Source organism: Diabrotica virgifera, chromosome 2, assembly GCF_917563875.1.
Source record: "Diabrotica virgifera virgifera chromosome 2, PGI_DIABVI_V3a".
In the NCBI taxonomy this organism is placed as follows: domain Eukaryota; kingdom Metazoa; phylum Arthropoda; class Insecta; order Coleoptera; family Chrysomelidae; genus Diabrotica; species Diabrotica virgifera.
Genome location: NC_065444.1, coordinates 42,316,752 through 42,342,762, shown reverse-complemented (window position 1 = coordinate 42,342,762; position 26,011 = coordinate 42,316,752). Strand labels below are relative to the sequence as shown.

General features: G+C 32.0%; 1 protein-coding gene across 1 annotated transcript in view; it reads right to left on the bottom strand.

The window, feature by feature from the left end:
- Nucleotides 1-26,011, bottom strand: part of LOC114329137 (peripheral plasma membrane protein CASK-like) — a 642,784-nt gene that overhangs the window by 15,420 nt on the left and 601,353 nt on the right. The window lies entirely within an intron of this gene.

Here is a 26,011-nt window from a genome sequence, read left to right as displayed (position 1 = left end):
CTCTGCAACTATAAAATATCAATATTGATATTAATGATAAATGCTTTGAGTTCATGAGCATGTAAACTCATTCCGTTGGAATTTCATGTTGCTACCTTCAACAGCAATATCTTTTACACCGTAAAATATAAAAACTATATTTTCTATCTTTCCGGCAATATGTACCATGTTTTTTCTCTGTTCTTTATCGTTGTTTTACACACATATTTAATCTAAAATAATAAATTGATTGCGTGTGTAGTGCCCATTTGAAACTCGTAGCAATAACCGCCCGAAGCGAACGACAGTTTGAAAAAATCCCACTTCCCGCGGATACAATTAGTGGTAAAGCTTTGTCCAAACGTTATTTAAAAGAGCATATTCAAACTGATCGTTTTTTAATATGTTTTCGAACCGTAGAAAATTAAACAAATAATTTTTTGTCGCAAAGTTTTAACTGAACGTAAAACGGCATTCAGCTTTTACGGAATTTTTCATTTTTAGGTAGGGGAGAGCGAGTACAATTGTAACGCGGTACAAATGTAAGATTGCTTATAAACATCTTGTTTCTGGTCGACTAGAGCTGGCAACGCTGCATGTGAGAAAGTATTTAGTGATGGAATGTTGACCGTACTTTGGCGATGTTAAGTGTGGGAGTTACGTTGTTAGATGAAAATATTGGTTTTTACGCCTGGCGAGCAAAATTAATTAAATTTTGTATTTTTTGGATAATCGCTCTAGTTTTAGAGTTATTCTTTAGAAAGGATGGTATAAGAATTGGCTCATGTTATACATTTATCAATATATTTAATAAATTGAGATTAGATTTCGTGATGTGTTATAAAATTTGTCCCCTTTATGTGTTACAATAATTGTCTCTCGAATGGGTACAGAAGTAACATTTGTTGTTAGGTTAAAATGATTCATTTTTCTAGTTACCTAATCAGTAAACCTTACAAAATAAAATTGGAAATTGAAGTTAAATGTTCAACCTATAGTGCTCTATGTTCAACCACTTACATGGAACCTATTTTTAAATAAAAAATTAAAAGTAAAAAATGTTACAATTATACCCGACCTCCCTACTTTATTTTTGAGAAGGGTGATAAATCGATACCGGTAGATTAAAAAAGCGATAAGGTACAGGGTAAGAACATATTATGTAGATCAATATTTTGGTTTATTAAAAATGCTTGGTTGATAAAAATGTTTCAAAATGACATCTTAAGAACCGTGACCAGACACCTCGTAACGCGACAGTTCATAACCGGACAGTTGGTAACGGACAATTCGTAACAGCGACAGTTCGTAACGGCGACACTTGGTAACGGCGACAGTTCGTAACTATACAAATTCGTAACGTCCAAATTGAATTATTCTGTTTATTTTTGTTAACGTGGAAACTAACTGTTATTACAGTTATAATTGAAATTATGTTTATCAATTTAACGAATCAGTACGGGGATAAACATATTTAACACATTTTATATTTCGTGTTTCAGTGTATATTAAAAGTTTTATAAACACAAACAAATATTTAATATAACTTTCAACAATATTCTTAAAAGTTTATTCCTCTTATTGTTCCTTAAATTTACATATGCCTAGACAAAGGTATAATGAAGTACTTAATTCCTGAAATCTTTAATCTGACAACCGTCTTTAGAAATTCCAAACTTTTTAAATAAACATTTTGTAAAGAAAAGATTATAATTACTTGTTATTATAATAAACGTGATTGGTAATAGCTTTGGGGCATTCAATCAACGGTTATAGTTGATAAAAGGGATGGCTTGTAGTACTTTAATACTTGGTTTAAATACTTTTATTATATTCTGAAATACGCAATATAAAATGCCTTCAAAATGTTTATCCTGATACTGATTCGTTAAATTGATAAACATAATTCCATTTATAACTGTAATAACAGTAAGTTTCCACGTTATAGTCCTGTCGCCAGTGGGGGTACAACGGCCTTCTTAATTCAGATGGACTTACTTAAGTTTTTGAAGTTATACTTCTTTACCGGCGATATGAGGGTGAATTTTTATATGTTAAAACCTATGATCCCGGCGCATGCGCATTATAACTTTGTTCTGATTGGATGTTCAAATGACATGTCAAAAATTATTCAATATGGCGGCTGTGGCACAGCTGTAGTTAGATTATTTATGGTTGTTGCGTTTTAAAATTTGTGTGAAAAGAAACAACAAACAAAAGTTAGTTAATAGTTATACTGCCTTTTTAAATAGTTTTCATATACCTATATTTTTGGACTTTTGGACTACTTTGGACAAGGAAAACTCATTCTAATTTGGTAAGTAGTTTTTATTATAATCATATTGTAATTATACATTTGGATTAGGTTGAAATATGTACATTTATTTTCTCAAGAACGGGGATTTTAGAGAGAAATCCCAAATTAGGTCCGATTTTTATTTTTAAATTATGATTTTTTGGCGTAGATTTATTTATCTAGTAGCTTTGATTTACATACTTAATTTGATTACCAACAAAAGTTCTACCAATCTTCATCTAATATATTGTTTTCTTACTGTTTTGTTATATTTTAATATTTTCTTCCACAAAGTTTAAACTACATAATTTAATTATATTCAAAACAACTGTCAAACAGTAAAACGTTCAGTTACCCTATTTTTCCACATGACAAATAATGTGGAATTGGACGAGTGAGTCTAGGCTTCGATTACGAATCAAAGCGTCCCGAAATTCACGGGTTCGATTCCCGATACAAGTTTTTATTTTTTTATTTTTTTATGCATTTTATGATTGTAAGTATATTTGTTATATAATTTTTTTTTCAGAAAATGCGTATTTAAAATTTTTGCCAACAATTATTATCGTTCAGAAATCATTTTTTCTTTGTGGCATTTTTCAATGTGTTTGTGTGCGTTTTATTCTTTTATTTTTTTAAATTTTTGGTATTGTCTTAAAAATCACATAATATGTAGTAGAAGTATAACTTCTTACGTGCGTACAAATTACACACACATTCTTTTTTATGTATTTTGATCCGTAGAACACGAATTTTTTGGGTAACAGTCGATCCGGATGTCGATAAGTTTGTTATAAACAAAGAACTTGAGGAATCACATAACAGCGATTTTTCGCAAAACAAAACATTGTTTTGTATTTTTTGGGTCATTCTAAGCAAAAAATGTTTTACAAGTTTTTTCATACAATGCATAGTTTTCGACATAAACGTGGTTGAACTTTCAAAAAATCGAGAAATTGCAATTTTTGAACCCGAATAATTTTTGATTGAAAAATAAAATAGCAATTCTGCTTACCGCATTTGAAAGTTCAAGTCAAATTCTATCGGTTTTAATTACTTTCATTGCTAAAAATTAATTTTTTTATTGTTAAACAAAGCTATAAACACATAGTGATTGAATGATGTTTTCAATGCATTTTTCATTTGAAATCGAACGAGCAGGCGCGCACACAGACGATTTCTACGTAGATTACGTACATTAAAATGCATGCATTTGTCAGGGGAAACATTATGTGTTTATGGCTTTGTTTAACAAATAAAAACTTAATTTGTTAGCAATGCAAATAACCAAAACCGATAGAATTTGACTTGAACTTTCAAATGCCGTAAGCAGAATTGCTATTTTATTTTTTAATCAAAAATTATTCGGGTTCAAAAATTGCACTTTTTCGATTTTTTGAAAGTTCAACCGCGTTTATCTCTAAAACTATGCATCCTACGAAAAAATTTGTAAAACCATTTTTTGCTGAGAATCACCCAAAAAATACAAAAACAGTTTTGTTTTGCGAAAAATCGCTGTTATGTAATTCCTCAAGTTCTTTGTTTATAACAAACTTATCAACATCCGGATCAACTGTTTCCCAAAAAATTCGTGTTCTACGAGTCAAAATACATAAAAAAAACTTGGGTAAGTCCATCTGAATTAAGGAGGACGTTGTACCCCCCCTGGCGACAGGACTATTAAGAACAATAAACAGAATAATTCAATTTGGACGTTACGAACTGTCGCCGTTAAGAAGTGTCGCCGTTACGAACTGTCGGTGTTACGAATTGTCCGTTACCAACTTTCCGGTTACGAACTGTCGCGTTACGAGATGTCATGGAACCCTTAAGAACATAAACTAATATAATGGCATATCAAAGGATCCGACAAAACTGTTGAACGTAACATATAATTACTTTTTACTAAAAGATCTTTTTACAAGAAAGCAAGAAAATTGGAAAGAGTCTATCAGAACAATAACGCATACCTGATACATGATAACGGGATACTATTAAATGAATCAGGGATAATATTAATAAATGAACAAACTTTACATAACTGTTAAACAAAACCGAAGAAAAAAGTGAAATAATCCATGAAATTGAAGACGATCACTTAGTAATGGAAATGTCTACAAAGAAAGAAATAGAAAATGAAATACCTAAAGGAACTAAAAAAATAAAGGAACTATAGAATCTTAAGAATAACATAAATATCGACTGAAGTGGTAAAAACAGGAGACAAATGGCTATATGAAGAGATATATTACCTTATGAAAAGCATCGGGGTAACAAAACAATAGTGGGCTATAGTAAAGGTATGCAAAATGTATGTACAAAAAATGCTACACAATGAGGTGTGAAAACCATAGAGGTAATGCTTCGATAGAAGTAGTTTACAAAATCTTGACAAAAATTATCGGGAAAAAGCTAACTCAATACAAGGCAAAGATATGAAGCAAAAATCAAGCAGAATTTAGAAGCAATAGACCGACGACAGATCAAATATTTCCAAAAAATCCAGACTAACATAAATCAGTAGTGATGTTTTGTAAAAGATAACACAAGATCAACTCAACCACAACCAAACCTCTGTAGAAAGAGTGAAGCACTACAACTACCTCGGCACCATAATAAATGAAGAATGGACCAATAACCAAGATATAAGAGCGCGCATCGGAAAAGCTAGATCCACCTTTAATCGTACACCTTGAGCGAAGATATATGCAGAAAATTAGAAGCATTTGAAATGTGGCTACATCGGAGAATACTTAAAATCCCGTGGCCGTGGACTGACCGGATTCAAGAACCGAGAGGTACTCTTCTTCAGGTGCCGTCCTCGTTCCGAAGTTTGGCTATCATCAAGGCTATGCGTATTTTTGATACAGTAGATCTAAATAAATGGCAGCTGCTGCACTTGTACCAATCTCTTAAATTCTTCAACCTTGAATGTTTTCTTCTGCCAATGGATCTTTTACCTATTATTCGAGAGGTACGAGAGGTACTAATCACCATCAAATCTCAAAAGCTACACTACTTCGAACACATTATGCGAAATAAATCCAGATAATATGCGCTCCTACAAACCATACTGCAAGAAAAACTATTTGGGAAGCGATGTCCAGGAAGAAGAACATCCTGGTCAAAGAATCTAGCAGAACCTGGTTCAACACAACATCTGTGCAGCTTTTTCGCGCTGCTGCCGAAAAGGTAAAGATTTCCCTGATTCGCCAATAATCTTAACGGATAGGCACATCAAGAATAAAAAGAAGAAGAAGGTAATAGGAACTTGTTCGTTTTTACCCAAAAAATAATAAACTCAATATTAAGGACGTATAGAATCGCGGAAGACGACGTAGCCAAAATCATATTTACAACAAACAAAATTTACTAATCCAAATAACTTTTTTGGATAAAACTTTTATCAAACATTATGCAGACAGAACGAGCCTGAATTTAATCCGCAGCCGTCAATATTCAGCATCAAACTTCAAACATGCACACACGTTTCCGCAACTTTTAGTCGAAACTATTCTCAAAAGCAAAGAGGAGTTTGCAAACTTGTAAAACTGTCGTTAAAAGTTTCCCGTTTAGCATAGAGCATTCTGTTCTAGTAGCTGTTTGATTATTTAATTTCCCATCGAGTAGTTTGACTTGCTCACACGAGTTATGTGATCTTTAACGAATCTTCGAAGGGTGGAATGGAATAATGGCTGGATTCTCGGGATTCGCGATTTCGCAGTTAGAAAACGGAAACGCTGTTTGTGCGGGACAATAACTCGGATATTGGTATTATTTATTTACTATTTATATGTCAAACAAATTACATAAGTTCGTTATATTAAAATAATATTTTTAAACTTGAATAGGGGAACTTTATTATTTAGATTCAGTTCAGCCTTCTTACAAAGCCCCTTTGATAACGGGTAAACCTAGAAACCCGTGTCAGAGGATGGAAAGAGACTCGAATTGAATCAAAACTAAACCGTCTATTTTTATTTTTATTTATTATTTATTTACTATTTAGATTTTAAACAAATTATCAAATATCATTTGATACTAAATAAGATATTTAATATAATCTTATAAAATCCTAAAATGACACGTCAAGCGGAAACGCTCTTTGTCCGGGACAATACACACACAACTCCCGGAAAATTTTATTACATATATATTTATTCATAATTTATATTTTAAACAAATTATATAGGTAATGTTATATTAAAACCATATGTTTAAAATTAAATAAAGGAATTATTGTATTATTTATTTAGTATTTAAATTTTAAACAAATTATGTTACATTAATATTTAGTTTGACTTTGAGGGTTCTGCCAAAAGTAAACAACCAATGCTTTGTTGCGTTCAGCAATTTACCGATTGAAGCATTTTTGTAATCAAATTTGATACATAAATAGGTCTCGCATATATTGCCTATCAAAATATCCTAGCTATCCTTAATTAAAAAAATATTAGATAATTCATTTTTCATTAAGTTTCATCCAGTTGTTTACTAATCAAATTTTACTGAAACAAAAGTTTAAAACATATAAAATATCGCTATACGGTATTGTCTACAGTCTACGTGTTTACGTGCATGGCTACCGGGTAATAGACGAAGAGGCAGCGCTGAAAAATCTCTTTTCACAGTTGATTACTGTGCTTGTGTCGAGTGTAGAAAAACATACTGCGGTCGGTCAAGCGAAACGTAGCACAGGGGTTACTGAGAGGGTATCAAAGTTGCTTTCCTACGAAGGTAATTAAATCCATTTACTAAGGCTGAAAATCAGTACACACATTCTAAATTAAATATAAATAAAAGTTATTATAGTCGGTCAGCTGTATGACGGGACAGAGTCGGTCGGTCGGCCCCAATGAATGTACGGGGTTATTCACTATATTTTGACCCCTTTGTAAACTGCTTTATTTACAGAATTAGAAAAAAATTTAAAATACAAAAGTTATTCGATTTTTTAATTATGATTTTTTGACATATATATCGTACTAGTGACGTCATCCATCTGATCGTGATGACGTAATCGACTATTTTTTTAAATCAGAATAAGGGTCGTGTGCTAGCTCATTTGAAAGGTTATTCAATTCTCTATACATTACTATAAACATTAAGATCATTATTTATACAGGGTGTTCAAAAAAATTTGAATTATTAATTAAACAATTAATTTAATTAAAAAAATAGTTTTGAACACCCTGTATAATTAATCATATTAATGTTTATATTACTGAATATGGAATTGAATAACCTTTCAAATGAGCTAGCACTCGACCCCTATCCCCATTTAAAAAAATAGTCGATTACGTCATCACCCCAAATGGATGACGTCACTAGTACGATATATATTTCAAAAAATCATAATTTAAAAATCGAATAACTTTTGTATGTTACATTTTTTTCTAATTCTGTAAATAAAGCAGTTCGTAAACAAGTTGGTCAAAATATAGTGAATAACCCCGTACATTCATTGGGGCCGACCGACCAGCTCTGTCCCGTCATACAGCTGATCGACTATAATAACTTTTATTTATATTTAATTTAGAATGTGTCTACTAATTTTCAGCCTTAGTAAATGGATTTAATTACCTTCGTAGGAAAACAACTTTGATACCCCCTCAGTAACCCCTGTTCTACGTTTCGCTTGACCGATCGCAGTATGTTTCTCTACACTCTATACAATCACAGTAATCAACTGTGAAAAATCTAGCTTTAGTAAATTCAAAGAGATTTTTCAGCGCTGCCTCTTGGACTATAAGAGGATGTTAATACGTAAACAAATATAGATGACTGCACCTATATATCACGGCAACACAATTTTAATACATTAAGTTTGGTTATAGTACGGGTGTAAGCACCCATCCATACGGAGAGAGTTAAGACAACAGACCTCAACTCTCTCCAGATGCCTTGCTTGCACCTGTAGCATTGCCAAACTTTTAAGGCTGAAACGTTTTAGAGAGTCGCGGACGCGACTCGTCGCGAACAAGACAGTGGGGGGCTTGAGATTCTTATTAAAATTTGAATCAAGTCCTCGTAGCGTCTGCGACTTCCAAATGCGTTTATGAAGATTAAAAACAACGTAAAAGAGCTAGTGAACCCTCCGAGTGACGGTCTTCTTGTAAGGCTAGAAATTTGTATAGCGATAATTCATAGCACACCAAGGTTAAAAACCATGACCTGTCAGGCATCAGCCCTGCAGATGCATCTACCAGGTGAATCGAAAAGTGCATAGTTTAGGGGTAAAATAAATTTTCTCCTGTAAAGTTTAAATTTAAATATGTGTTTGAGTAAGTCATTTAAAAGAACTGTGTACAATGACGGGCGATTCTGAACAGCATAAGACCTTGTCAGGCGAGGGGAAAGATTAGGCTTTTTTCCTAAAATTATTTTTTGAAGTTATACTTCTTTACGATCTAGAGTGAAATTTTATAATGCCGGGCGCATGCGCACACAGACAGTATGTATTTCGTTGCTAATCTTTCAAGATATGTATGTATCAGTCATAATAAGTCAAATCAGCGCAAATAAGTCATATTATATCATATAAAAGAATATATTAGTGTTCTTAGTAAATGTATTATTTATTATAATTTTTGTGTCTTTGGATTTGTCTTCCTCGGGAATAAGGTATTTTATAATAATAGTAAGTATATTTAAATATTTTTTTATACCACTTGGTCTATTAAATTTGTCAGTATGTATGAGAAATCTTGTAACATGTCAAAGCAAAAGGGATATAGCTCAGTGGTAGAGCGTGTGACCGGAGATCAAGAGGTCCTGGGTTCAAATCCCGGACGATTTATATTCTTTTTTTTATATATATTTTTGGTATCGTTTTAATATTTTTTTAAAGGGGTAGGTAAAGAAAGTTAGTTTAATATTTAAATAAAATACAAATAACCTGTTAAGTATATTAATTTCGTTGAAATCATAATAATAGAAGATAACTTCTTACGTTCGTACAAAGTACACACACATTCTTTTTTTTTTCATCGGACAAAGTTTTTTTTAGGTTTTTTGAATCATTCCAAATAGAAAAGATCTTTAGTGACTTTTCTCTTAGGTTAATAGTTTTTGACATATAAGCGATGAAAAATTTAAAAATTGTGAAATAGACCATTTTTAACCCTGAATCGGACATTTAACTGAAAATTTCAATATCGCCAAGGTAGGTATTAATTTATTATAACAAAACAAAAGCAACTTTGACATTTAATAATTCATTAGTTAGATGACTCTACTCGAGTTACTTACAAAAAAAGAATGAAGAAAATTGCTCCATGGGAAGCCGAGAAAATGCATTTCTTTAACGTGTACCGATTTTGAACTTTGAGATTACATTTCCTCCAACCTAATTTTTTACTGGAATTTTGCTATTTTTGGCAATTTTCTCTCGTAATATCGTTATAGTATAAGAGCTGTGAGACATTTTTGAGTAGGTATTTTAGGCAACCTGAAAAATTGTCAGGTGATTCTTCCATGATAGCCGAATACAAAAATGCCGGTCTGGCTGGAGGGTAGCGGTTATTTTCCCCAAAAATCCCCCCCCCCCAAAGTTAAAAAAAGGGTACAAATTGTTATTACAAAAAATATCATTGACGTAACTTTAAGTAAATTTAAATATTTAAATATAAAGGAAATTAACAGGCCAGGCGATTTAAGGGCGATTTTAACTCTGCAAGATCCTTGCATGGGCGCCCCAGGATTATTTTCAGGGGGTGCATCTGAACTTCAGAAGATTTTATCTGAATCTGTACATTACTGTTAACGAGTATAAAATATACAACTATACATGCATAGCTATGTACATTCCTTCCCGACAGGGGGGTGCAATTGTTATTTTGACAGGGTATTTTTTAATATTAAAAATAAATATTCTAAAAAAGACAGGATTTTTTGGTGAAATCTTCCAACTGCCAGCTGATCAAACAAATTACACGTGCATGTAAATGAAAAGCGTTATAGGTAAGCAGCAGTGTGAGAAAGAGCGTATACCGATAGCTGTTTGCGTTCTCTGTTGTAGCTGAGCGAGTCCGTTCGCTCGAGAAAAATAACGTGACCTGGCGATTCCTATGTTGTTGTGCCTCGAAAGGTTAGAGTAATTATTATATATTATAGTTTTTTAAATAACTTTTTATTAATTTTGCACATATAATAGAAAAAGACAAATTTATTATTATAAATATAAGTACAGGTAGAAAAGTATAAAACTAATAAAACTATAAACTAAATTAATTCTGTGTCCGAATATGGTATTTCTTCTTTAAACTCCTCATCTGAGCTTAAAAATTCATTCTCTTCTTCTTCGTCGGACTCCCATCGAGACCCAGATTCCTATTCTACACGATGTGTAAATAGTTGTAAGATGTATTTAGAATTAATTAAAAATTAATTAATGATTAATTAATTGAGTTAATACGTATACTCTGTCCTTTTATACGGAGTCGAAGCCTGGACAATCACGGGCGCATCTGAAAAAATCTTGCCATTGTTGAGGTGTGGTGTTATCGAATAATGTAAAAAATATAATGGACACAAAACGTAACAAACACGGAAACATTAGGAAAGATGAAAAAGGCAAAAGAACTACACTATGAAGGAAAGAAAAATGAGCTACTTTGGTCATATACTGAGAAATAAAAAACGTGATGTGATTGGTTATATAAGGAAAAGTGCAAGAAAAAAGAGAACAGGGAATACGATGTCTATCCTAGTTGAAAAATTTAAATTAGTGGAGTGTGATCTAAATATAAAAAAAAAATAAACTCAGTATATCACGAGCTGAGTATATCCATGATATTTTTTACATTACTCGATAACACCACATCTCAACAATGGCAAGATTTTTTCAGATGCGCCGGTGATTGTCCACGCTTCGACTCCATATAAAAGGAGAGAGAATACGTAGCAACTCAATTAATTAATCACTAATTAATTTTTAATTAATTCTAAATACATATTACAACTATTTACATGTAGAAGAGGAATCTGGGTCTCGAGAGGAGTCTGAAGAAGAAGAAGATAATGAATATTTAAGCTCAGATGAGGAGTTTGAAGAAGAAATACAAGATTTAGACACAGAATTAATTTAGTTTATAGTTTTATACTTTTCTACCTGTACCTAACTATATTTATAATAATAAATTTATCTTTTTCTATTATATTTGCAAAATTAATAAAAAGTTATTTAAAACACTATAATATATAATAATGACTCTAACCTTTCGCGGCCCAACAACATGGGAATCGCCAGATCACGTTATTTTTCTCGAGCGAACGGACTCCGTTCAGCTACAACAGAGAACGCAAACAGCTATCGGTATACGCTCTTTCTCATACTGCTGCTTACCTATAATTCTTTTCATTTACATGCACGTGTAATTTGTTTGATCAGCTGGCAGTTGTAAGATTTCACCAAAAAAATCCTGTCTTTTTTAGAATATTTATTTTTAATATTAAAAAATACCCTGTCAAAATAACAATTGCACCTCCCTGTCGGGAAGGAATGTACATAGCTATGCATGTATAGTTGTATATTTTATACTCGTTAACAGTATGTACAGATTCAGATGAAATCTCAGCTCAGAAAGCTCAGATGCGCCCCTTGAAAATAATCCTGGGGCGCCCATGCAAGTATCTTGCAGAGTTAAAATCGCCCTCAAATCGCCTGGCCTGTTTATTTCCTTTATATTTGAATATTTAAATTTACCTAAAGTCACGTCAATGATATTTTTTTGTAATAACAATTTGTACGCTTTTTTTAACTTTGGGGGGATTTTTGGGGAAAATAACCGCTACCCTCCAGCCAGACCGGCATTTTTGTATTAGGCTATCGTGGAAGAGTCACCTGTAAAATTTTCACGTTGCCTAAAATACCTACTCAAAAATGTCTCACAGCTCTTGGGCCATTAGTTTTTACTATAATAATATATGTTATGAGTATTTTAAAGATATGAGAATTGCTGTGGAGAAAGTGGACCGAAATAAAAAGGTGATGGTTTAAAAATTATGATCTTATTGTTTATATCTTTGCTGTAAATACAGGTCAACTTTGACCTATTGTATCTCAGGAACCACGCATCACAATTATTGAACGCTTTTCCTTCTAAAAGAAGCGTCCTGCTGCTTTTTTTTTGCAATACCTATTCATGATTTAATTTAATTTAATATTTCCCGAGAATTCTATTTTTTTATAAGCCAAAAAATTGTTTATAATTTTAAAATATTCCTGAGGCCGCTTAAATAGTCCAATTTCAAATCTGTAAAATACATTAGATAGGTACAGTGTTTTTTATACAAAAATCACAGTTATTCATATGTATCATAATTATTGTGGTTATTATAGCGACCGTAAGTTTTTAATTGACAATTCAATTGTTGCTAAACTGTTCATTCAATTTCCATCGGCTTCTGGAATTATAATCTATATGAAAAGAGCTTTTATATTACCAAGTTATTTAATTATTGATAAACAATTACTTATCTAAAGTTTTAGTTGAAAATTAAAGATTTTGTTGGAAAAACCCGCATTTTCCGGGAAAAATTTTTGTCGAAGTAAATCGGGAAAAATACGTCTCTATGCAGAATTTAATTACGGTGAATCTTTATTTGGGTGTTTTTGGTGTAAAGTTAAAATCTTTGGAGTTATACAGCAAAAATTAAAAAAAACACGATTTTCGGGCGCGATATTGTTTATAAAAAAGTAGCACGCTATCTGCTGACTTTGCATACCTATATTATTAATATATACAATCATAAGATTCGAGTCAGCAATAAAATTGCTGGTAAATAACTTTTCCCAAAAATGGCCTATTCTCCGATAATCTGCCCAGACTATTAATGTTTTTCTTTTTACCGACTTTTTTAAGAATTTTTTTAAATTCTTGTTTTATGAAAGGGTTTATTTTTTAAAAGGGAGCCCTCTTATGTTGTGATAGCTCTGAAGATGACTGAAGTCGAAAGCGCTTAGCTAGGAATTAAATGCTTTGCACACTTTTAAAGTACCTACTTCTTTCTTCTTTTCTTTTCTTTTCTTTTCTTTTCTTTTTAATTCATTCATTTTGCACAATAAATTGTAACTAAAATTGTAACACGAAGCTAATTAAACGGGAAGATGATAAATCAACAATTTGTTTAGGGGATTATAATATTCTCTGCAAGTTGTAATTTATCTAAACAAATGAAGACCACAGGGAAAGAACTTAATAAGTCCAATTTTTGACATTTTTCGGTTTTAATACCACTTTTTAGCTTTAATTACATAGTTTCTAAGAGTAACACAATACAGAGTAATAACTTGACAAGTCAAAAGATATAAGTGTTTAAAAAAACCCTGTACAGGAAGAGAACTTGACATGTCCATTCCAAACAGAGAAAAACGTTGATAAGTCCAAGTAATTAACATGCAATATAAATTTTAGAAAACTAAAACGTAAACCTACAACCAATATATCAAATTTTTTTCATTTTATTACTAATTAATTGTGAGATGTATTTTAACATAATCAAAGAGTTTTAAACTTTAAAAATGTTCTCCTAAACAAAACCAAAAATGTGACTTATCAAGTTATTTTCCTGTAGTCTTCAAATGTATTACATAAAAATATTTTTTTAATGGTGGTGCACAAATTACTGCATTCCACCATTACGTAGAAACTCTTTAAAAATGGCGGGAGCGCACAATACTTATTTTAATATGCTTTAACAGTTATATTTGTTTAAATACAAATCGCTAGCATGATAAAGGAACAATTCGTACAGAATATAATATGTATAACAGAAATACAGACATCATTTCATATAAACTGTCACACGAACGCCATTATTAATGCAGTTGATTATCATCTCATAAGCATCTCTGCGATTACGCAGCAAATATGTCACATTTCTCTCGATTTCCCAAATCAAATTAATGTCATGTGGAACGCACACTAATTTCGAGCTGGAATCTACAGAATGGATATCGACGCGACAGGTGACATAAACCTTGTAGAGGGTCACAAGCATTGTGACCTCTTATATGGTAAAGACAGAAAGTGTTCATTGTAATGTTCAATGATATTATATCGGATTAACTGTTGTGCACTATTTTAACCCATTAGTGCCCAGATTATTTTTTTGTAGTTTTTAATGTAATGCTAATATTTTTTTGGCAGCAGCTTTATTAGATAACATAAAAATAAATGAATTTACGCATCCGCATTTATAAATCACTCAGTTTATGATGTTAGATATTATGTAACGTTAGGATCTAGTCTGTGCAAACAATAAAAATTATAACTGTAAACAGTTCTATTTATTTAAAAACTGAAAATAAAGACAAAGGAATTTAAAGATTTTGATTTGTGTGATAGGTAACGAAAAAATCAATACAGAGACCTACTTTCAGCACAACGCCTTCTTTTGCTGTTTTGAATTTTATATACTAGATGTTCCATCCTATCATTTCATTTCCTCTGGCAAGACTCCTGGGTCGGATAGGTTCTTGAGAGTAGCATATTAGTTTGTTTTCTGTACCAGGAATAAAGTGATTTATTCATCTATGAACATTTCGAATATATTATCAACAACTGATTTGTTTTCAAGCAGCGAATAATCCCAGCGACCCAAGATGTTGTTTCTCGTTATATGTAAAATCTCCCAACCCGAAACCGAATCCCAGGCTGCAGAAACTTTTGGATATACCATATGAGCAGGTGTAATATCGATATTATTTATCAAAGAAATGTTATATACCTACTGTCGATTCTGAGTGTTGAATAAGGATATCTTCTCCTATTGTAATTCCATCAGCAGTTCTAACTTCTGCATCGGCAAGTATGTAGCTGACGTTTGCTCAAATTTTCCAAATCTCCGCCCTCCCTTATCTCCGGAATTCTCATCTATCAGAGTAGCCGGATCCGGTGGCGCTATATAAACTTCCTCTATGGAGTAATCTATCTCTTCGTATTCTCCAAAGGCTATATCAATAGCTTCTTGAACAGTCAGGCCTCCTTGAAGAACTGCAGCAAGGCCTCTGATATGAAACAACTTAGTAGGTACATACTGCATTTTTAAATTCCCTTAAATTCTATAAACACTATGTATACTAATACCACAGTATAAAGAGGGACAGTAGAACCGGTCTCCGAAAAATTGGAAGTAAAATCTTTAGTCGCGCATGGCGACCGCACAATGTTCTTAGTCGCTTTTGCCCCACTCTCGCATTGCTAGTCGCATAGAAACGTACGGATTTTAACAGGAAAACCCGCATTCACCACTGGTGAATTACCAATTGCGTACTGCCGGTATTACTTCTTGAGATCAAAGCGCCGACAGAGAAGTGGTTTTGCTGTGGAACCTCTATATACTGTGCTAATACTTCGAAAAAATGTTAATAAAAATACCATACAATTAGAGCTTCACGATACGATACAATATCGATACTTTTTAAGTATTGAGTATTTTATTGGTTGCGCCAATGAAGTATCGTATCGAGTATCGATATCGGCAATACTTTCTTATAATAATATCGTATTGATATTGATTTCAATACGATATCGATACAATACTCGATAAAATATAGACAAAAAAAGGATTATACATCTGAGCTGTGTTTGCCCTTTATGCCCACTTTTGCAAGCTTGGCAAGTGGAAATTATTCTAAAAATATTACGAATATTGCTTATAACTTATATGAACATTTATTCTTATAAAGATTAAATATGGCTGAATGCTTCTTTGAAAGTCGACAAATACTTACTAATTCTGTATGGTTTCCCTTTATATAGGGAAATCCATGGAGATTCGGAATAAATCGCAATTGAATATTTGTTAAAAATTATTTTTGAGTCATCATCACTTACTTCCATAATATTGCCACAAATGCCACATGATATAAACAGTGTAATCATAACAGACATTTAACCATTCTCAAAAATTTCAAGTTCATGCACTCAAGTGTAAAATATTATAACAGCTGATGCTTGGGTTGCAGATCACTTATACTTTTATGTAATAAATAATTATGATCTAAATACCTATTCCACAAAATATCATCAAACAACTGTGGCGTTTTATTTTTTTTTCTCGATATCGACATTTTCTATAATATCGAGGCAAGCGTATCGACAATACAAGAGTATTGTATTGATTTCAGATAATGAGTATCGTATCGACATTAATATTGCTAAGGTATGTATTGTATCGGTATCGTATTGGTTTTCGATACGATATCAATAAAATATCGATATTTTTATCGAGTATCGTGAAACTCTACATACAATAAAAACAAAACAAATGATCTATTGCTACAAAATAATTGGAGAATATGCTTACATGACATCCTAGCGTTACAAATATGTAACAGTCAATTTCCTAATCTAACATCTTTTTTATTTAAAAAAATATCAAAGCTGTTTTACACAAAAAATATTTATTCATATTTTCTTATACTATTTGTTTTCTAATATTAACTTTATTATACAAAATAAGATTTACATACTTAGTCTTTATCAACGGAGTCCAATATTTGAAGCTTTATTTTTAAAAAAATTGCGCATTTAAAACAAAAACAATATCACCTTCTGAGAAGAACTAACCTGTTTTTAACTGAAAATTTTCGACGTATGCGATAGAGGATCTATTTAGATGGCACCACTTTGCTGTTACATAATTGTAACGCTAGGAACTAATGGGTTAAAGTCTATAAAACTCTTTTGGATGTTAAAAATTCTATTCTAAAAAGTTTATTCTAGAATACGAAACTGATTTCTATACTGTTACGCGATTGACTCTACTATTTTATTTATTTATATCTTTAGGCACTAAGTTTAATTTAAATAAAGGAAGACTTACTTATATTATTTTATTTACATCACTTATTTATTTTAATAATTACAAATAACACCAACTAACACATCTAATTTATTTACAACTCAAAGTTATGATTTAATTAACTAAACATATTAACTTCGATAACTAATATATACATTTCATTAAATCCGACTCGAATACAATTATATCACGCGTCGCGGCTCGTTCATTGACTGACTGACTGCTGCTTAAAAATCATCCGCTTATATAGATACGGCTCTGCTTCGAGAACATTTGGAAGGCCTGAGGCGGGTCTCCGCCTATCATCGGGAAACTTCTGGATTAGCGGAGACATTATTCGTCGATGACGTGTCACTGTTGTTTGTTGACTGCTAGGGGCAGGACGGCCTCAGTTAGAAATTCGTCACAATACTCTTTCTGGTGTCATGTAATGAGAGAAATTATTAAGATTTTTAAAAAGGTTCTGAAACTCTTTTCTTGTCGCTTGTCTGTTAAATATTGTGTTTATATGGGATTAAGCCACAAATTAATGTAATGAAAATTAGATTTTTAACTGGTGTTTGATGATCATTTAGGCAATAGCCATACGTTTAGGTGAAAAGCTTTGACGTTATGTCTATACTCTCAGAGTTATTTGTGTACAATAAAGCTTGTACATATTAGTGCAGTCACTGAAGGTTTTCACCTCCGATATCGTTGAACCTTCATCGATTTTCATGAAAATTGGGGAGTAATTAGAGAATATCTCAAGGAATAAAGGTGACATGATGCCAACTTGCGCTTTTACCCTTGGGGTGGATGCCACCCCTTCTCGGGGGTGAAAATTATTTTATTTAAAATAATATCATAAGTCGATAGTGGGACAAATTATAAGCAAAATTTGTTATATAAATTTATTAAAATAAATCAACACTTTTTGAGTTATTAAAGATAAAATATTTTATTTTTTCGTAAAAAAATGCTTGTTTTAAATCGGTTTTTCACGTATAAATCAAAAACTATAAGCTTTTACAAAAAAGTTGTTATTACTGAAATTAAAGATAATAAAAAATTGAATACATTTCTCACATAAAGAACTAAACTATATTAGTTCAAAGTGAGTTATTGGCAATTGAATGTGTATTTTTTTCGACGAGTACTCAAATCTAAGTATTCAAGCTTAAATAACGGGAAAACGATGCAATGCCTAAGAGTTAACCAGCAAATATCAAATTTTTTGAATATTATACGAGCTTTGTCAAAAAGTTTGAATTTCACTCAAGAGTAAAGTAGCTTTATTTTTCGTAATATTGGAAATTGCTATTATGAAAAGTTGTTTGGAATTAAAAACTATATTCTAATATGAAATTACATCCTTCTAATTGAAAAAAATTTTTTTTGAGAAATTGTGGATAACTATCATTATTTTTTCAGTTATTTAAATTCTGATAACTCTTTTATTATTAATTTTACAAAAAAAAGTGATTCTAAATAAAAAGTTCTGGATGGTCTAAAACTTAAAATACAACCATGTTATATCAAATTTTATTAATTTTATACGAGGTATGTCAAAAAAGATAAATTTAGATCAAAAGTAAAGTACCTTTATAGTTCAGAATATTTCAATTAGAAGGATGTAATTACATAGTGAAACATAGTTTTTAATTCTAAATAACTTTTCCTAATAACAATTTTCGATATTGTGAAAAATAAACGTATTTTACTCTTGAGCGAAATTCATATTTTTTGACATACCTCGTATAAAATTGATAAAATTTGACAAAAGGTGGTTGTATTTTAGATTTTAGACGATGCAGAACTTTTTATTAAGAATAACTTTTTTTCGTAAAATTAATAATAAAAGAGTTATCTGAATTAAAATAACTGAAAATAATGTTAGTTATCCATAATTTTTCAAAAAAAAAATAAATTTTTCAATTAGAAGGATGTAATTGGATATTAAAATACAGTTTTTAATTCCAAACAACTTTTCATAATAGCAATTTTCAATATTGTGAAAAATAAAGCTACTTTACTCTCGAGTGAAATTCAAACTTTTTAACATACCTCGTATAATATTCAAAAAAATTGATATTTGATGGTTTTTTTTATGGCATAGACTTGGGTGTCATTTAGCCAGTCACAACTTTTTTTGTTCTCTGTTCATACATAAGGAAGGCAATGAGGTCCTTAGAGTTCCATAGCAAACTCTTCTACAGCTCTCTACTCAGTTCAAAAGCTGGCCGCTATGGACTGTCCAAGTTGCTCACCACATTTTCCATTATGTATCTTCTTCTTCTTCTTTTTTCATATGTACATAATATACCAAATTATCAGGATTAATAAGTTTAGAGGTTAATTTTAGTTTCACAGATTTTCATTAAACAATCATATATGTTCTTGCTGTTCAGAGACAATAGATACGATACATTGAAAGGTGGAAAAACATTACATTTTATTAAATCTTGGATTAAATTATATGTGCATGGAATATATTTTGCGCACTCAAAGAAAGTATGATTTAAGTCACCAACCTTCTGACATTCTGTACAAAGATTTGAATCAAAAACTTTAATTCTTGCTAGATGTAGAGGGAAACATGCATGTCCAAACTTCATTCTAATTAATGTTGTTATATATCTTCGAGGTACTACATAATTTTTAAACCAATATATATTTGGAACAGAAGGTTAAATCAGTGAATACTGAGATTTGGATTGTTTACAAAGATCTCGCTATGATTGACTCCACTGATTTTTAACTCGATGCTTAATAGTGCTAAGTCAGATATGCAAAACTTACGATTATGTGGAGTACCATATTCAATAGCTTTTTTAGCCAAACTATCAACATATTCATTATGCGTTAGCCCTATATGAGCCTTAACCCATAAAAAGTTCACTCTTCTTTTATTTTTATGAATTTCAAAAAGGATTTTCTTAATTAGTAGGATATAAATATTTGAATTGTTATTGGGAAAATCTATAGTTTGAATAGCAAGAAGAACAGAGAGTGAATCGGAAATAATTGTTGCAGATATATCTTCTGATTCTTTAAAATATTGCAGGGCCTCATAAATTGTTATGGCTTCAGCACTGAAGATAGAAAAATCATGGTCTAACTTAAATATTTTTTCTGTTTTAGTAGCAGGTATGAAAAAGGCACATCCAGTGCCAAGTAACGTCTTAGATGCATCTGTATATATATTTATAGAATCTGGCCAATTATCTAAGAATATTCTTAAGATGTTAGAGCTAATATTACTGTTTTCATGGTAACTTGGTTTTACTAATTTAACTGTATGTAAAAAAGAATGAAAATCTTCAAGTCCAAAACTATCAATCATGTTAAAATCACAGTCAAAATTTAACAGATCTCGAAAAGCCTCGCAAAGTGGAGGAGAGTTCTTTAGCTTCCAGTATTTATTAGTTAAATCCGCTACATTCAGCTTGTTAATATTTTGGTAAAGACCGATATTTAGGTAACGAATTTTCATTAAAAATTTCTGGCTGAAATGGTTAAATTTGATGGTTAAATCTTAGGTTTTGGACCATGCAGAGCTTTTTATAAAGGATAACTTTTTTTCGTAAAATTAATAATAAAAAAGTTTTCCATATGGATACAACTTACAGGGACATACTGTATATGAAGTGTTGGGACAGAAAGGGTTAACGTACATACAATCGACAGATACCACACTTTTTACGTCATGGGTGGCATTTCTTGTATTGAACCAAAATATGCAATAGCTCCTAACCAATCCATTCTTCGGCTAAAAACTAAACCCGCACCTGAGGTTTATGGAAGTCAGAGAGCTGTTCAACTAATAGATTTTGAAAGGACAAAACCTTAAGGTTTATCAGAAATCAAGATCCGAAGGGAATGTTCACACCAACATAAATTGTGACTCCATCTGTGACTGATCTTCTGTGGCTCTAAGGGAAAAGCAGAGACATTCTCGGTATTTTAGGATGGAAAGGATTCATGGAAGCTGTGAGAAGAGACATACTATATTCATATTATGAACTAACATTTATTATTTGTACAGAAAACTAGGAGAAATTTATTAAATGACAGCAATTTAATGAAAACTTAAGTTTTGGAATGTAAAAAGTGGGTTTTGCCGAGACCGTTAAAAATTGGCAATTTTCAACTTGCACTTTAGACCGAACGGTTCGTCTGAAAAAAAAAGTAAATAGTGATATTTGTAGATAATTTTAAGTACTTTAATTTCTGTTGACAGACCATTTACTAAAAGTTAATAGTTTTCGAGATTTGAGCAAAAAAGCGAAAAAAAGCTGAAATTTTTCGATTTTCTCGCGATTTTTTCAGTGTTCCGGCAAGAAATTTTGTCCACAAACATCATATTCGAATTCAGCAGCCCAAAATCCACATATAATGAAAGAAATCAGAACTACCCCAAAACTTTCCCACTAGGGAGCTCGTAGAGTACAAATTGACTGAATAAAAAAAGTAAAGATTTGTGAAACAACTAAAAATTGCGGAATTATTTTTCGTAGATAATAAAAAGTTTTCACCTGTATTTGTTTTTAAATTTAAGTTCACTAACACTTGTAGAACTTCTTCCTGTGACTTGGGCAATGATGGTGTGGATTTTCGTCTTGCAGCATAAATATTTCTTTGAACGCAAGAAATGTCTTTCAACGTCAGCGGTAAATTGCTGAAATTTTCCTTCCTCAATTCCTTGTGGACAATCTTTAAAGGTCTTTCACATATATCTTCTACAGCTTTCCTCTTTGTAGACTTACTAAAAATTTGCCGGTCAACGTGGATATCTGGAGCATGATTATGCTCCACCGATGCTTTTTCAAGAATAACGTAATTTTCATCACCTTCCTTTGTGTAGACTTTTTGTTGACACCCTTTTTTAATGCATCGCCATCTAACTTTTCCATCTTTGGAGACATGGGCCTTTGAATATTTATATTCATTAATTATTAATAAAAGTTCTCCCCTTAGACTAAACATAGTCGTTGGATTCGCCATTTAAAAGTTAAACACTAACGGACAAAGCCGGACACTATACCGTAATACTTGCAACTGAAGTGAATAACTGAAAATATTTACATTCTTACTTTCAACTATAATTAAATTTGGAATTTCCGGTCATTAAGACTTAATCCCCAACTTTCTCGGCGATGGGGCAGCAGGTACTTGGGATTAATGGGCCCAGGTAGTTCGTGGGGCAGATAGATAACGCCGGTTTCAAGCATGTTTGCATATCTCTGATTTATCGAAGTCTCTGTTTTTTATGTATGTTTCATGTTCATTTATCCTGACGCTTGGTGATCTTGCTTCTCCCACATACAAATTGTTACATTCATGGAGTATTTTATAGATGCAGTTCGCTACAAAATAACCTGGCTTCGAAATCTTCGAAAGTGGTATCAAGAGACATCTGCTGATGTGTTTCAAGCTGCCGTAAACAAAGTTATTACTGCCAATATGATCGCCAACATTCAATAATCGTACAGGGTGCAGAAGGAAACTTATAGATAACAGCGCTACAGGTATATATAACAGCGCTACAGGTCTTAGAGACTGGCCTCGATAGTATTGATTAAATTCTTCCACTTTTTCCGTTCCTTCATTTGTTCTCTCCAGTCTCTTGTACCCATTTCTTCTATGTCAGTCCGGACGGCATCCATCCACTTCCTTCGTGGTCTCCCTCTTCTCTTATTCCCTTGTTCTCCTGCTAACAAAAATCTTAGGACGTTTCTTTCTTGTGGCATTCGTGAAACATGTCCCAACCATCTAACTCTCTGCGCCCTGATTTTCTGTGTTATTCTGGGTCTCTTAGATATCTGCATTAGCTCTTGGTTTGTTCTTCTGCGCCATTCCCGGTTAGCTTCCTTGATACCACCAAAAACTGTTCTCAAGATTTTCCTCTCCCAAATCTCTAGCTTTTTTTCATGTTTCTGATTCATGGTCCAAGTTTCACATGCATACATCACCGTTGGTATCACTATTGTCTCGTAAGTTCGAATCTTGGCTGCCCTGGACACGTTTTTTTGGCCTTCAACAGTGCGTTTAATGATCCTACTGCTTTGCTAGCTTTCAATAACCGTTTATCAATTTCTCTCTCTTCGTCTCCTCTATTTGTAACGGTTACTTTAAGGTACTCAAATTCAGTTACCTTCTCAAATTTAAACTCTCTGTTATTCGTCGTTAGAGTGATCCATTTATTTTCTTCTGCATTTTCTCCTTTCATTTTCATATACTTGGTTTATAGTCAGGCCATATTTTCTAGCTTCTTCTTCAAATTGTTTTAACATTTTTCGAAGTTCTATTCTTGAACGTGTCAGAAACACCAAGTCATCTGCAAAACCTATGCATTGTTGTCTTTTGTTGAGGATCGTACCGCTTGTCTGGATATTGGCTCCTCTAATTATCTTTTCTAGTACTAGGTTGAGTAAGTCTGTTGACAGGGGATCTCCTTGTTTTAATCCTCTATTGACGTTAAACTGATTTGAGAAACTACCTTCGATCATGACTTTGTTGATTGTGTTGGTTAGCGTCATTTTAACTTCTTATCAGTTTTTCTGATATTCCTAGTGATCTTATTGCTTCATATAGTCCGTTTCGTGAGATGGAGTCAGAAGCCTGTTTAAAATCAATAAAGAGCATATGCAAGCCTAGATTTTGTTCATAACTATTGTTTTGTAGCAATTTTAGCATAAAAAATTTGATCGGTTGTTGCTATTCCCTATCTGAAACCAGCCTGGTATTCTCCTATTATTTCTGATTCATAGGTTTTTATTCTGGTTCTTATGATTTTTACCAATACCTTATATACCACTTCTAACAGTGCGATTCCTCTGTAATTTTCACAGATGGTTTTCACAGATGGGTTTCAACTTATCCAAGAAAATTCCAAAAATAATCTTTCCTCCAACTATCTGAAAACATTATTAGACGAAAACTGTAACAAAAATATATTGCATACTCCCTTAAAGAAACTCACATTTTTCATCAACTGTAAATTAAAAAAATAAATGTTACAGACAATTTCTCTTTCAAAATAGACACTTTCAAGTAAGGTATCAAGACAAAACCACAATTCTATATCCAATAAGGTCTAGCGTGCCTCAAGGGAGTATACTTAGTCTGATCCTCTATCTATATCATTTACACAGTTGATCTTCCCGTTAACAAAAATCTAACCATTGCAACATGCAGATGATACGGCTGTTATGACATCTTACAAAGATCTTGTCATTGCTTGTCACTCGGATATTATTTCCTTTTCGCTAATAACCTAGTGAATTAAATACATGAAATTAAATCTATTAAGTCACCTACATACACCCTACGAAAAGGTGCCAACTGTGGCATTAAATGGTCGGTTCTTGCAACAAAAAGAAGATACAAAATACCTGGCGGTCTGGAAAATGTGTAAAACTGTCACTGGGCACTTTTTCTTAACTGTTTTGTTACTGTCATTAACATTTGTATATTGTAAAATTTACACATTGCAAATTAAATAGAATGTTTATTAAAAAAAAAAGAAAATTTCTGTTGAAAAACCTTTTTCTGTATTAAATTCGGAAAATTTGAAAAATATTTTACTTTCACATTGAGACGTACTTATTTAAAAAGATTTTCTCTAACTAAACTAAATCTCTTAAATGATTATTAAATCGTATTAACACCCGATAAAAATATTTTTCTAGATAAATGAACCGAAGTGAGTAAACCTAAACTTCGTTCGACTTTCCCTAGCGTCTGCGTCTGTGTTATTAGTTCAAGAGAAAAATCAGCTGGAATTGGATCTTTACTTTTTCTATTGCCCATTGAGCGGAAATGATTAGCTTTGGTGAGCACAATTTACTTCTTTCTCTATGCCATAAAAAGATATACTCTAATAGACTCCACGTTATAGAGAAAAATTCCTATTCGTCTTAACGTTCCGCTTTCTTATTGGAATTTAAAGTTGTTGGAGTGAAAGAAGTAGATAAAATGTATTTGTAGTGTAAAGAAATTGATAAAAGTGGTAATTAGGAAAGTTAAAAATAAAAAGGTAAATAACTAAGAAGGGTGTATCGTAAGGTAATTTTAAAATTTATTTTATCGCCAACCGTCACTGAAGTCATTCATTATTGTACTCATTTACGGCAGTAAGGTAACACTTTATTGTACTGAAAGAAGAAGAACTTTAACTGCCGCAATTATTAGTTAAGTTTACCGAGACTGAATGTAAGTGGCCGATGGCAGTAATCGATTATACAGGGTGTCCCGAAAAGATTGGTCATAAATTATACCACACATTCTGGGGTCAAAAATAGTTCGGTTGAACCTAACTTACCTTAGTACAAATGTGCTCATAAAAAGAGTTATAGCCCTTTGAAGTTACAAAATGAAAATCGATTTTTTTCAATATATCGAACACTATCAGAGATTTTTTATTGAAAATGGAGATGTATCATTCTTATTGCAGGAATATCTTAAAACAAATTTATAGTGAAATTTGTCCAACACATAAAAATTTTATGGGGGTTTTGTTCCCTTAAACCCCCCCCCCCAAACTTTTGTGTACGTTCAATTAATTCATTATTGTGGTACCATTAGATAAACACAACGTTTTTCAAACTTTTTGCCTCTTAGTATTTTTTCGATAAGTCAGTTTTTATCGAGATGCGGCTTCTTTTTTAATATATTTACATAAAAATTTTATGGAGATTTTGTTCCTTTAAACCCCCCAAATGTTTGTGTACGTTCCAATTATTGTGGCGCCATTAGATAAACACAGTGTTTTTAAAACTTTTTTGCCTCTTAGTCTTTTTTTGATAAGTCACCTTTTATCGAGATGCGGCTTCTTTTTAAAATATACCTAAAACTGTAAATTATAAATGAATTTTCAGATTATTAACAGGTCTATAATCGTACTTAACCATATAAATATGTGGTGGATTCGACAAATATTGA